Below are 13,238 nucleotides of genomic sequence, written 5' to 3'. Positions count from 1 at the left end.
ATTATAGTACAGATCCCCCCAAGGGCAGAAACGTACAGCTCAAGAATATTTCTGTTGAGTTAAAATCTAACAGAGAATGAGAAGATGCTCAGTATTATTAGTCACTACAGAAATGCAAATCAAAATAACACACTAAGATGGCCAAAATTTTTAATGGGAAATAAGTCTTGGTGAAGATGTGGAGAAACCAGAATCTTCCTACACTGCTGATGAGAATATAAAATAGTGCTATTGCTATGGAAAACAGTTTGCTATTTTCCTTAATAAGCTAAACACTGAATTATCATGTTACCCAGTAAGCAATTGCACTCCTAGGTGTATAACCCCCCAAAACTGAAAATAGGTATTCAAAAATGCCTGGTATATGAATTCCATAGCAGCATTATTCACAAAAGCCAAAGGTGGAAACAATCCAAATTTCCATCAACTGATGAATGGATAAACATTATTTAGCCATATAAATGAATGAGGTACTGATATATGCTACATCAGGATGACCCTTGAAAACTTTATGCTAAGTGAAATAGAAGCCAGACATAAAATGCTACATATTATAGGTTCCATTTATATAAAATATCCAGAATAGATAAATCCATAGAGATTAAACCCAGATTGGCAGTTACCAGGGGCTGAGAAGAGCAGGGAATGGGGAGTGAAGGCTTAATGGGTGTGGAGTGGTTTTTAGGATGATGAAAATGTCTTAGAACTAGATTATGGTGATGGTTATACAACACTGTGAATGTACTAAATGCCACTGAACTAAATACCACCATGTGTAAAATAGATAGCTAGTAGGAAGCTGCTGTATAACACAGGCAGCCCAACTCAGCACTGATGATCTAGACGGGTGGGATGGGGAAGGGTGTGAGGGAGGGGATATATATATATATAATTATGGCTGATTTGCACTGTACAGCAGAAACCAGTACAACATTGGAAAGCAATTATTCTCCAATTTAAAAAATAAATTAGGCATACACACACACACACACACACACACCCCTCTGGTCAATTGTGGTCCTTTGCCAGGGTTTGGCAAACTTGTATGTTAGGTGGAGCTGTGGCACAAATCATTCTCTGGTCACCAGAGGCCTGATGTCAGCCCCCACACACCCTCAGCCCTGAGCCTGGGGGAGAGCTGGGGTTGAAACAAACATCCTCTATGACCCCCAGGCTTCTGAGTGGGTGATGTTCTCCTCTTTTTTCTTCAGGGAGATGACAGGAAGCGCAGGCTGTGATTTATTCTGCAACCTTCAGCCTGTTTCAAGAGCTCCTACCAGCTACAGACTCATCTCCAAGCCCAGGAAGCCTTGGCATGGCTCCAGGGTGCCCAGGTTGTGTCCCCAAGAGCTCAGTGCCAGTGCTTTGTGTGTTCATTGCAGTGTTTCTGAGCAGTTCCACATCAGTATCATTTCCACTGATATTTGCACAAACAAGTTTGGACAACGTTACTTTAACATTCCTTCTCATTCCTACATCCTGAATTCTTGACCAGTAACATAAACGGGACAAGTGCTTGAAGGCTGAACACTGCCTTTAAGTTTTTCAATAACGTGACAACTATTTGAGAAGACTATCACTGCCCTTACTCATCTCTTTCTACTGAGTCCCAGAAATGAAGAATAGAGGAAACATGTCTGGCATGTCATAAGGCTCTTAATAAACTAAACATCTTCTGGAGAGCAATCATTTTCTGTCTGGAAATTTTTTAAGATTGCAGTCTATGCACACACTAATCTTATGCAAATCACTTATCAAAAGCATATGCTAACCTCACTCACTGTGGCTCCTCTTTTGCATGCAGTGGGTTTTGAAACACCCTTGGAAGAACTCTCAGAGCCCAGTGCTGAAGAGAGTGCTGTAATCATATGTATTCTTTTACTTAATAAAATAGCACAAATACCAAATATTTCTTTACTGCTTCAATTAATAAACATTTCTTGAGGGCCTTCAGAATACCATGCCTGGCACTGGACATAAAAGAAACAAAAGAGACAAGTCAAAAGAACACAAATATTTAATTCTCTTTTTGAAAAGATCTATTTCTAAACACGGAAGGAGAACAAGTCAACAACCTGGACAGGTCAAAGGCTGGCACCTCAGGATCAAGATTCCAACTCAAACTCCATTCTTCTGGACCCCTTTTCTGACTGACCCTAATCAGCTCTAGTCATCTCTAACTGTACTGCTTCATCTTGTATATGCATTATGCATATTGTATATGCAATACATATATACAGTATACATTTTGTATATGCAATAATGTATATGACTGCATTATTCTGTGTGTGTGTATGTATTCACATGATAGACATGGATAACATCATCTCTTTCTATGCAGTCCATATATAAACAAAAGAGTACATGCACAGGCACATTCATATCTTTCTAACTATAGTACAGGCTTTTGAGGGATAAGTGGCTATGCCTTGTATCTGTCATCACCTTTTTTTTTTATAGCCCACCCATCTTTGTTCCCGTGTTCAGCATCAGGTGTGGGATATAAACTTAGTGGGGCCTCAAGAGGGGCTGGTGCCATTAAAAAGAATGAAACAATGGCATTTGCAGCAACACTGATGGTCCTAGAGATTATGCTGTGTTTGGCTGTGTTAGTAGCTCAGTCATATTCGACTCTTTGTGACCCCCATTGTCTGTAGCCCGCCAGGCTTCTCTGTCTATGGAATTCTCCAGGCAAGAATACTGGAGTGGGTTTCCTTCTCCAAGGGATCTTCCCAGGAATCAAACCTGGGTCTCCTGCATTGCAGGCAGATTCTTTACCATCTGAGCCACCAGGGAAGCCCTGTGCTATTTATACTAAGTGAAGAGGAAGACAATATCATATGGTACCACTTACATGCAGAATCGAAAAAAATATATACAAATGAACTCATCTACAAAATGGACTCACAGACTTAGAGAACAAACTTATGGTTACCTGTGGGGAAGGATTTGGGGGAGAGATGGAACAGATAGGGAGTTTGGGATTGACAGGTACATACTGCTACATTTAAAACAGAAAACCAACAAGGACTTACTGTATGCCACAATGAACTCTGCTCAATATTCTGTAATAACCTAAATGGGAAAAGAATTTGAAAAAGAATCGATACATGTGTATATATAACTGAATCACTTTCCTGTATACCAGAAGCTAACACAACATTGTTAATCAACTATTCTCCCGTATAAAATTTAAAAAAAAAATTAAGGGCTGGTAAACCAACTTGAAAGTAAGGAAATTACTCTGGTCACTACATTTTCTTCCTTGAAACATAGCAGCTATTCAACAACTTCATAGGCAACCTTCACAAAACCATCCTACATTATCTCATTTCATTCTCATAACAAAGTAGGTTGTGCGATTTCCCCATTTTACTGATGAACAAAACCAAGAGCCAGAGAAGAAGCTAGTATGTCTATCTAGGAGGTTGTACTATTTTGTTTGCCCTTCCAGATCCTCTCCCCCCTTTCTCCACCTGCTCCCTTTCCCAGGAGGCTGACCTACCTCAAATGCCTCCTAGCTCACTGGCTTCCAGTTAAAGTTGGCCACTGGAAGGATCTAAGGAGAGAGAGCAGAAGGAGAGTAAGGTTGGGTATTTATTTCTCTTATTCTTTTTCTATTGGTTGACCAGAAATCAACTGTGACCCTTAAATGATGACAACAGCTCCTCTCAGGTGGCCCTCTCCATATTTCCCCTCTCTCCCAACCCCAGTAACCACTCCCTCTCCTTGGTTCTTCAACCTGATGATGGCTCCCCACTTTTGCTTTCCAAGAAACCCCACACCATCCTTGCTGTTTCCCTCAACCCAGGCCACACCTTGTAAATAATCTTTCTTTTAAGTGCTCCTCGACTGCCCAGTATGAACGTGCCGTCTTCCTTGCTAGGATCCTGAGCGATGTAATTAGTACTAGTCACACCTTCTACCTCTTGCTCAATCCTTTGGATTCCCAGTCTAGATGCTTGCTCACAGCAATATCAAATCAAAGCAAGGGGCATTATCACATCACATAGGCCACCTGTTCCACATCAGGACCTTCCAGGAGTGCAAACACTCCCAAATGGAGCCTGCTGGTGAGGTCTGGAGCATAGACGCCTGTACCTGCAGACAGCTGTAGCTTGCTCTCAGTAAACAAGTCAGCCCTAGCCATCAATATTAGTGGAAGCAAGATAATGACTCATCAGAGAAGCTGCAGTCACTTGACCCCCATGACTCAGACACATATTGTTAACAGTCTGCTGAGCTGCATAAAAGCTGAATAAACCAAGGCTCTGCCTCATCCAGGTTCCTGGCAATTAGTGAGGTAAAAAGCACTAGAAATCTGAGTCTATTTGGTTCTGTCCTCAAATATTCTCCCCCATCAGTCCTTCAGTGTCCTTCTATCATCCCTCCTTTTTCCACCCCACGCACACAAAAAACACATTGCTGAAAATGCATCAGATAGAGGTACACAAGGGCTGCACTTCTGAGATAACAAGCACAAGGCCACCAGCCAACACTGCATTTTGCTCTAATCATTTTGTGGTACACAGAATCCACAGCTCCAAAGTCAGCTTTCTCTTGTCTTCCGGTTACAGCTTCAGCAAGGAACTCGGTTTAAGAGGCAAGTACACTCTGCTGATAAGTTTCTCATCCAGTTTTTCCACCTCAGTCCCTCTCTCGGTTGAGGCTTTCTCAGATTTCATGAGTTTGAGACCTATACCATTGATCTGACTTTGAAAAGTTTTGTTATAGTAAGTAGATATCATATTCAGAAATAACATGTTCAGTAAAGCAACACTGAGTAATTACTTTCTTTCTATAGAAAGTAATAGAAAGAAACAACACTGAGTAATTGCTCAGTGTCAGGCATTGTGCTGAGGCCTTTACTTTGTTATCCCATTCAATTGTCTTACTAAGCATCTGAAACTAGTGTTTGTGTATACATGTGTGCACACATGTTTTACAGGTTAAAAAACAGGCTCACAGAAGTGATTTAGTGAAAGTCATGCAGTTCTTGGTTTAAAAAAAAAAGGAATTTGAGCCCAGGTCTACCTGTCCCTCAGTTCCTTGCTCTTAACCATTTTTCTATTTCTGTGTATATGTCATCATTTAATTTTCAAAACTCAGTTCTTCTCCAGACAAAAACTCTTAAGGAAGCACATGCCCTTTTAGATTTTTTTTCAATTAAGTTTAATACTCATTTATTGAGCATCTACTGTGTACTAGCCACTGTGCAAGGTACTAGGGCCACAAAGGTAGAAAAGACAGTTTCTGCTTTCCAAGAGCTCACAATATGAGGAAGAGCTTCTGAATTTCTTTTAACGCTTCTGGTTTCCCTTTGACCCTGGTATTATGTAAGAGTGAGTTTTTGCCTTTTGTTTATGTCAGCCTCATAGCTGAGAGATTTCTGCTTCTCACTCTATGACTGAGATAATAGAATTGGTGATAGCATGTGTATATTTTACAAAGAAAGAAAACAAGAAAGGAGGAAGGGAGGGTGGGAGAGAAGTATTAACAGAAAGAAAGGAAAAGAAGAAAAAAACTAAGTTAATCAAGGTAGAAGGGAAGTTTTTTTTGGGGGGGTGGGGGGTGATTAGCAGGGAAACTCCAGAAAAGAGGTGAGTTTTGCAAAGAGAGGTGTAAGAACCCCTAGGACTTTTGTTGGAACCCACTGGACACATGCTTGATATTCACCCATTAAAGTATGAAAAGGCAAAAAGACAGGACACTGAAAAATGAACTCCCAGGTCTGTAGGTGCCCAATATGCTATGGGAAATCAGCGGAGAAATAACTCCAGAAAGAGTGAAGAGACAGAGCCAAAGCTAAAACACACAGTTGTAGATGTGACTGGTGATGAAAGTACAGTCCAATGCTGTAAAGAGCAATTGCATAGGAACCTGGAATGTTAGGTCCATGAATCAAGGCAAACTGGAAGTGGTCAAACAGGAGATGGCAAGAGTGAACATTGACATTCTAGGAATAAGTGAACTAAAATGGACTAGAATGAGTGAATTTAACTCAGATGACCATTATATCTACTACTGTGGGCAAGAATCCCTTAGAAGAAATGGAGTAACCATCATAGTCAACAAGAGTTCATAATGCAGTACTGGGATGCTATCTCAAAAAAGACAATGATCTCTGTTCATTTCCAAGGCAAACCATTCAATATCACAGTAATCCAAGTCTATGCCCCAACCAGTAATGCTGAAGAAGCTGAAGGTGAACAATTCTACAAAGACCTAGAAGATCTTCTAGAACTAACACCCAAAAAAGATGTCCTTTTCATCACAGGGGCCTGGAATGCAAAAGTAGGAAATCAAGAGATACATGGAGTAACAGGCAAATTTGGCTTTGCAGTACAAAATGAAGCAGGGCAAAGACTAATAGAGTTTTGCCAAAAGAATGCACTGGTCATAGCAAATACCCTCTTCCAACAACACAAGACTCTACACATGGACATAACCAGATGGTCAATACCGAACTCAGACTGATTATATTCCTTGCAGTCAAAGATGGAGACGCTCTATACAGTCAGCAAAAAGAAGACTGGGAGCTGACTGTGGCTCAGATCGTGAACTCCTTATTGCCAAATTCAGACTTAAATTGAAGAAAGTAGGGGAAACCACTAGCCCATTCAGGTATGACTAAATCAAATCCCATAGGATTATACAGTGGAAGTAACAAATAGATTCAAGGCATTAGATCTGATAGACAGAGTGCCTGAAGAACTATGGACAGAGGTTCGTGACATTGTACAGGAGGCAGAGATCAAGACCATCCCCAGGAAAAAGAAATTCAAAAAGGTAAAATGGTTGTCTGAGGAGGCATTACAAATAGCTGAGAAGTGAAAGATATGAAAAAGGAAATGAAGGGAGAAAAGGAAAGATCAGTTCAGTTCAGTCGCTCAGTCGTGTCCGACTCTTTGCGACCCCATGAACTGCAGCACGCCAGGCCTCCCTGTCCATCACCAACCCCCGGAGTTCACTCAGACTCACGACCATCGAGTCAGTGATGCCATCCAGCCATCTCATCCTCGGTCGTCCCCTTCTCCTCCTGCCCTCAATCCCTCCCAGCATCAGAGCCTTTTCCAATGAGTCAACTCTTCGCATGAGGTGGCCAAAGTACTGGAGTTTCAGCTTTAGCATCATTCCTTCCAAAGAAATCCCAGGGTTGATCTCCTTCAGAATGGACTGGTTGGATCTCCTTGCAGTCCAAGGGACTCTCAAGAGTCTTCTCCAACACCACAGTTCAAAACCATCAATTCTTCAGTGCTCAGCCTTCTTCACAGTCCAACTCTCACATCCATACATGACCACTGGAAAAACCATAGCCTTGACTAGACGAACCTTAGTCGGCAAAGTAATGTTTCTGCTTTTGAATATGCTATCTAGGTTGGTCATAACTTTTCTTCCAAGGAGTAAGCATCTTTTAATTTCATGGCTGCAGTCATATACCCATTTAAATGCATAGTTCCAAAGAATAGCAAGGAGAGATAAGAAAGTCTTCCTCAGTGATCAATGCAAAGAAATAGAGGAAAACAACAGAATGGGAAAGACTAGAGATCTCTTCAAGAAAATTAGAGATACCATGGGAACATTTCATGCAAAGATGGGCTCAATAAAGGACAGAAATGGTAGACCTAAAGAAGCAGAAGATATTAAGAAGAGGTGGCAAGAATACGCAGAAGAACTATACAAAAAAGATCTTCATGACCCAGATAACCTCTATGGCTTGATCACTCACCTAGAACCAGACATCCTGGAATGCAAAGTCAAGTGGACCTTAAGAAGCATCACTGTGAACAAAGCTAGAGGAGATGATGGAATTCCAGTTGAGTTATTTCAAATCCTAAAAGATGATGCTATTAAAAGTGCTGCAATCAATGTGCCAGCAAAGTTGGAAAACTTAGCAGTGCCCAAAAGACTGGAAAAGGTCAACTTTCATTCCAATTCCAAAGAAAGGCAATGCCAAAGAATGCTCAAACTATCACACAATTGCACTCATCTCACATACTAGCAAAGTAATGCTCAAAATTCTCCAAGCCAGGCTTCAACAGTATGTGAACCATGAACTTCCAGATATTCAAGCTGGATTTAGAAAAGGCAGAGGAACCAGAAATCAAATTGCCAATATCCACTGGATCATCAAAAATGCAAGAGGATTCCAGAAAAATATCTACTTCTGCTTTATTGACTATGCCAAAGCCTTTGACTGTTTGGATCACAACAAACTGGAAAATTCTTCAAGAGATGGAAATACCAGACCACCTTATCTGCCTCCTGAGAAATCTGTATGCAGGTCAAGAAGCAACAGTTAGAACTAGACATGAAACAACAGACCAGTTCCAAATCATGAAAGGAGTACATCAAGGCTGTATATTGTCACCCTGCTTATTTAACTTACATGCAGAGTACATCATTAGAAATGCTGGGCTGGATGAAGCACAAGCTGGAATCGAGACTGCAGGGAGAAATATCAATAACTTCAGATATGCAGATGACATCATATGGCAGAAAGCGAAGAACTAAAGAGCTTCTTGATGAAAGTGAAAGAGGAGACTCAAAAAGTTGGCTTAAAACTCAACATTCAGAAAACTAAGATCATGGCATCTGGTCCCATCACTTCATGGCAAATAGATGGGGAAACAATGGAAACAGTGACAGACTTTATTTCTTGGGCTCCAAAATCACTGCAGATGATGACTGCAGGCATGAAATTAAAAGACACTTGCTCCTTGGAAGAAAAGCTATGACCAACCTAGACAGCATATTCAAAAGCAGAGACATTACTTTGCCAACAAAGGTCCATCTAGTCAAAGCTATGGTTTTTCCAGCAGTCATGTATGGATGTGAGAGTTGGACTATAAAGAAAGCTCAGTGCCAATGAATTGATGCTCTTGAACTGTGGTTTTGAAGACGACTCTGGAGAGTCCCTTAGACTGCAAGGAGATCCAACCTGTCCATCCTAAAGGAAATCAGTCCTGAATATTCATTGGAAGAACTGATGCTGAAGCTGAAACTCCATTATCTTGGCCCCCTGCTGCAAAGAGCTGATTCATTTGAAAAGACCCTGATGCTGGGAAAGATTAAAGGCAGGAGCAGAAGGTGTCAACAGAAGATGAGATGGTTGGATGGCATCATCAACTCAATGAACATGAAGGTGAGCAAGCTCGGGGAGTTGGTGATGGACAGGGTAGCCTGGCATGCTGCAGTCCTTGGGGATGCAAAGAGTTGGACACAACTGAGCAACTGAACTGAATGAACTGAAAATCACCCAGGATTTTTTTTATTTATTGATGTGTTGTTTATTTACAATAATAATGTGGACTGCCAATATCCATTGGATCATCAAGGAGATGAGGAGATCCAACCAGTCCATTCTGAAGATCAACCCTGGGATTTCTTTGGAAGGAATGATGCTAAAGCTGAAACTCCAGTACTTTGGCCACCTCATGCGAAGAGTTGACTCATTGGAAAAGACTTTGATGCTGGGAGAGATTGGGGGCAGGAGAAGAAGGGGATGACCGAGGATGAGATGGCTGGATGGCATCACTGACTCAATGAACGTGAGTCTGAGTGAACTCCGGGAGCTAGTGATGGACAGGGAGGCTTGGCGTGCTGCGATTCATGGGGTCGCAAAGAGTCGGACACGACTGAGCAACTGAACTGAACCATGGTTTATCAGAGGATAGTGAATATAGATGCCTGTGCTATACATTAGGAACTTGTTGTTTATCCATTCTAATTGTTTTACTTTAATGTTTTAAAATACAGTCAAGATTCAAAATTAGGACAATATAAAAGAGTGTGCATTTTAAAATCTTGTTCCCATGTCTCTGTTTATCATCCCATCTACTCTTCCCACATCCCATGCTCCCATCTGCATCCCTGAGGTATTTATAAGTATATTTTATATCCTTTCTCTGTTCCTTTATGCAAATAACTGAATACAACTATACAAACACACACATTTCAAGACTTCCTGAAGATGCATGCATTTTTTTTACTATGCTAAAGCATATGTATTAATTGGGAAAATAAAATAGTATGCATTTTAACATCTGAAAGAATGATTTTCATGGGTTATTGTTAGCCTTCATGGGTGGAATACCTCCTACATACCATTATTTCTAATGCTGACAACAATTTCATTTTATAGATGAAGAGAAATGAGAGTTGAAAAGGTCAGGTAACTTGTCAACTTCAGACAGCTAGTGGCAGAACCGGGAGAATGCCTCCTCCCTTCAGCATCCAATTTTGGGGAAAAGGCCCAAGCATTCACCTAATTACTTAAGCAAAAAAAAAAAAAAAAAAAAGTCCCATATCCAGTCAGTCACAAAGCATAGCAAGTCTTATTTGCATGAACCTCTAATTATATTTCAAATCTATCCTTTCCTATTTCCCTTACTAGCTCCCTGAATGACCCTCATCATTATCTTTTTGATACACCATCATACCTGGTCAAAAACACTGGCTTTCTCACAGGTCCTTTTTTTTCTAGGCTGATGTTCCCTGCAATTTATTCTCCCTTCTTCTCCTAGAGTGAGCTAATACACAAATCCAACAGTGTCTATCTGCCTCAAATACTTCCATGCTCCCAACTGCTAAGAACATGAAACCTAAACATTTGTGTGGCATGGTTGAGTCCCAGACATGTTTCCTGACCATCCCACCATATACCTTATGATACAGAAAAAAAACAAAGTACTACAAGTCTCTAGAGCCCTCCAGGTCTCCTGCTCTGGGGTTTTGCCCAGCTGAATCCTCTGCCTAGAACACACTTCTTTTTCTTGGCAAATTCCTCATCCTTCAGCTTAAGTGATGCCTTTTCTGGAAGCTGTCCTTGCTTCCCCCGAACAGACCTAGATACATTCTCCCTGTGTTCCCATTGCTTTTTGTTCATACCACATGAAAGCAGTCATCTCATCATAATGAATGGACCAGAAATTTCCTTTTCTAAACAAGCAACCCAAGTAATTGTTGCAGTGGTCTCAAAACCTTTTTGTATTATGCACCACATGAATGCATGCTAAGTCACTTCAGTCGTGTCCAACTCTTTGCGACCCTATGGACTGTAGTCTACCACGCTCCTCTGTCCACAGGATTCTCCAGGCAAGAATACTGGAATGGGTTGCCATGCTCTCCTCCAGGACATCTTCCCAACCTAGGGAACGAATCTTTGTCTCTTATGTCTCCTTTGCAGGCGGGTTCTTTACCACTAGTGTCACCTGGGAAGCCCCTTTCATTATGCACTACAAGCATTTTATTTTCTTATTTTTAAATTATATATTTCTGTACTTATAGATAAAATGCACTGAAAATAGAAATGTTAAAAAGGTAAGATACAAACAAATCTAAATAGAATTTAGAATTTCTAATATTTTGTTTTCACACATAAGTGGACTGTCTTGTGCATCCTTACTATGGAATCTGCCTATCAACAAACTGACCATCTTTTCTAATGGTCTCAAGGGCCACATGTAAGAAGATCTCCAACTACAAAAAAAAAAAAAAAAATCAAAGAAACATCTATTGAGGTCCTTCTGTGTACCAGACAATGTGTTGGGCAATTTCATTCATATTTTCTCAGTTAATCTTTCCAAAAGCCTTGTAAGATAAGTATTATTGATCTTTAAGGTTGACATTTCATGAGATCATGTAACTTGCCTAATATCTCATAAATAAATGATGAAAAGAGAATTTAAATTCAGGTAATGTTTTTCACTATATTGTATATATCAGTTAAGAGTGTATCTTGCTACAAGTAACAGAAATTCAATTACAGTGATTTAACCAAATAGTGGTTTATTTTTTCCTATGACAAAAAGTTCCCATGTGTGGAATTAAGAGTGGTAAAGAGTATCTAGAATGGCATCAGATACAACAGGTTTTTCTTTTTTCTGTCTCACTATCTTTAACAAAGTGGTTTTTGTCACAAAATGGCGATTCCACCTCCAGGCATCACAGCCATGTTCTTAGCATAAAATAAAAGTTGGAGAGGGGACAAAAGATAAAATGTAAAAGCTGAAAAGGCACTTATCAGATGCCTCAGCCTCCTTTAACAACCTGTCTCAGAAGCCCCACTTGGTGACTTGATCTTGCATCTCACTGTCAGAACTATGTAACAAGGTCACTTCTAACAGCAAGCTGAGTAGCTTAAGCTGGGCATAACTGGGACAAACTTGGATTTCTCTTAGTTAGGAAAGGGAATAAATTGGGGGGAGGCAACCAGGAATATCTGCCAAGTCATTCCTGCCTTAATGCCAGAAATACCACTACATTGTAGCTGCTGCATGAATAGTCCTTAGCACTCCAGCAAGAGACTATGTTCTGGTCATGTAGTCCCCATCTGAAGCAAGAATCCAGTCATGACCAGATGGTTATTCAGCTTCTGCTTGAAATTTAGAGGGACAGGAAAGTTCATGACTTTACTTTGTAACCTATTCTAAATGAGGGAAGCTTTAATTGTTGAAACTTTTATTCTAGTAATAATCACAGTGTATCACATTTACAATTTTACATTAGACCTCAGGGTTGTTTCTTATTCATCTCTGTACCAGGTCAGTTGATTGCCATAAAGAGGTGACTCAAGAAAAGATCTGAGGCATAAATTGAGCTATATTTTTCATATTGAGATTAAATGATTCTTTAAGCCATTAAAAAATCTTTTCTCTCCTAGGCCTAGCCTACTCAACTAGGCTGTCATGTTCAGTTAATAAGCAGTATGAAAAGTGAAATATTAGGGTCACATCCCAGGAGATGGTCAGGATGTAGAAGAAGCCCTGCAGAGCTCTGGAAATAAGCACTGTTTCAGGAAGAGGTGAATGTGCTTTAGGGAACAGCTTGTGATCGTGACCCACTCTGTTGAGAAGAAACGGGGCCCCTGCAGAGCAGTTCCCAGTCCACCCACCCGTCCTCTCTGCTCATCTGGGTTTCCAATATTGCCTTTGGAAAATTTTTGCTGCCAGGGAATGACCAGGAAATCAGCAAACATGAGGTGTATGTGTGTGTCTCCAGGATGTAGTCTTTCTCCACTTCTTCTCCAGGGCAAGAACCTCTCAACCCAGGCCACAATACCCACCCCCACCCCCACCCCCGGTGTGTTCATCTACAGAATGAGTTTGTATTCCAGAGTGAAATATTTGGAGGAAAACAAATGAAGTGGAGACATAAGCTCCCAAATTACAGTAGGACACAATGCTTCTGAGTTAGGATCTGCAGTCAGGCCAGAACAAGATCTGAGGGCTTCCCTG

Source organism: Budorcas taxicolor, chromosome 16 (genome assembly GCF_023091745.1).
Source record: "Budorcas taxicolor isolate Tak-1 chromosome 16, Takin1.1, whole genome shotgun sequence".
Taxonomy (NCBI): Eukaryota; Metazoa; Chordata; class Mammalia; order Artiodactyla; family Bovidae; genus Budorcas; species Budorcas taxicolor.
The sequence above is the reverse complement of the archived record's forward strand: the minus strand, read 5'-3'. Positions refer to the sequence as shown.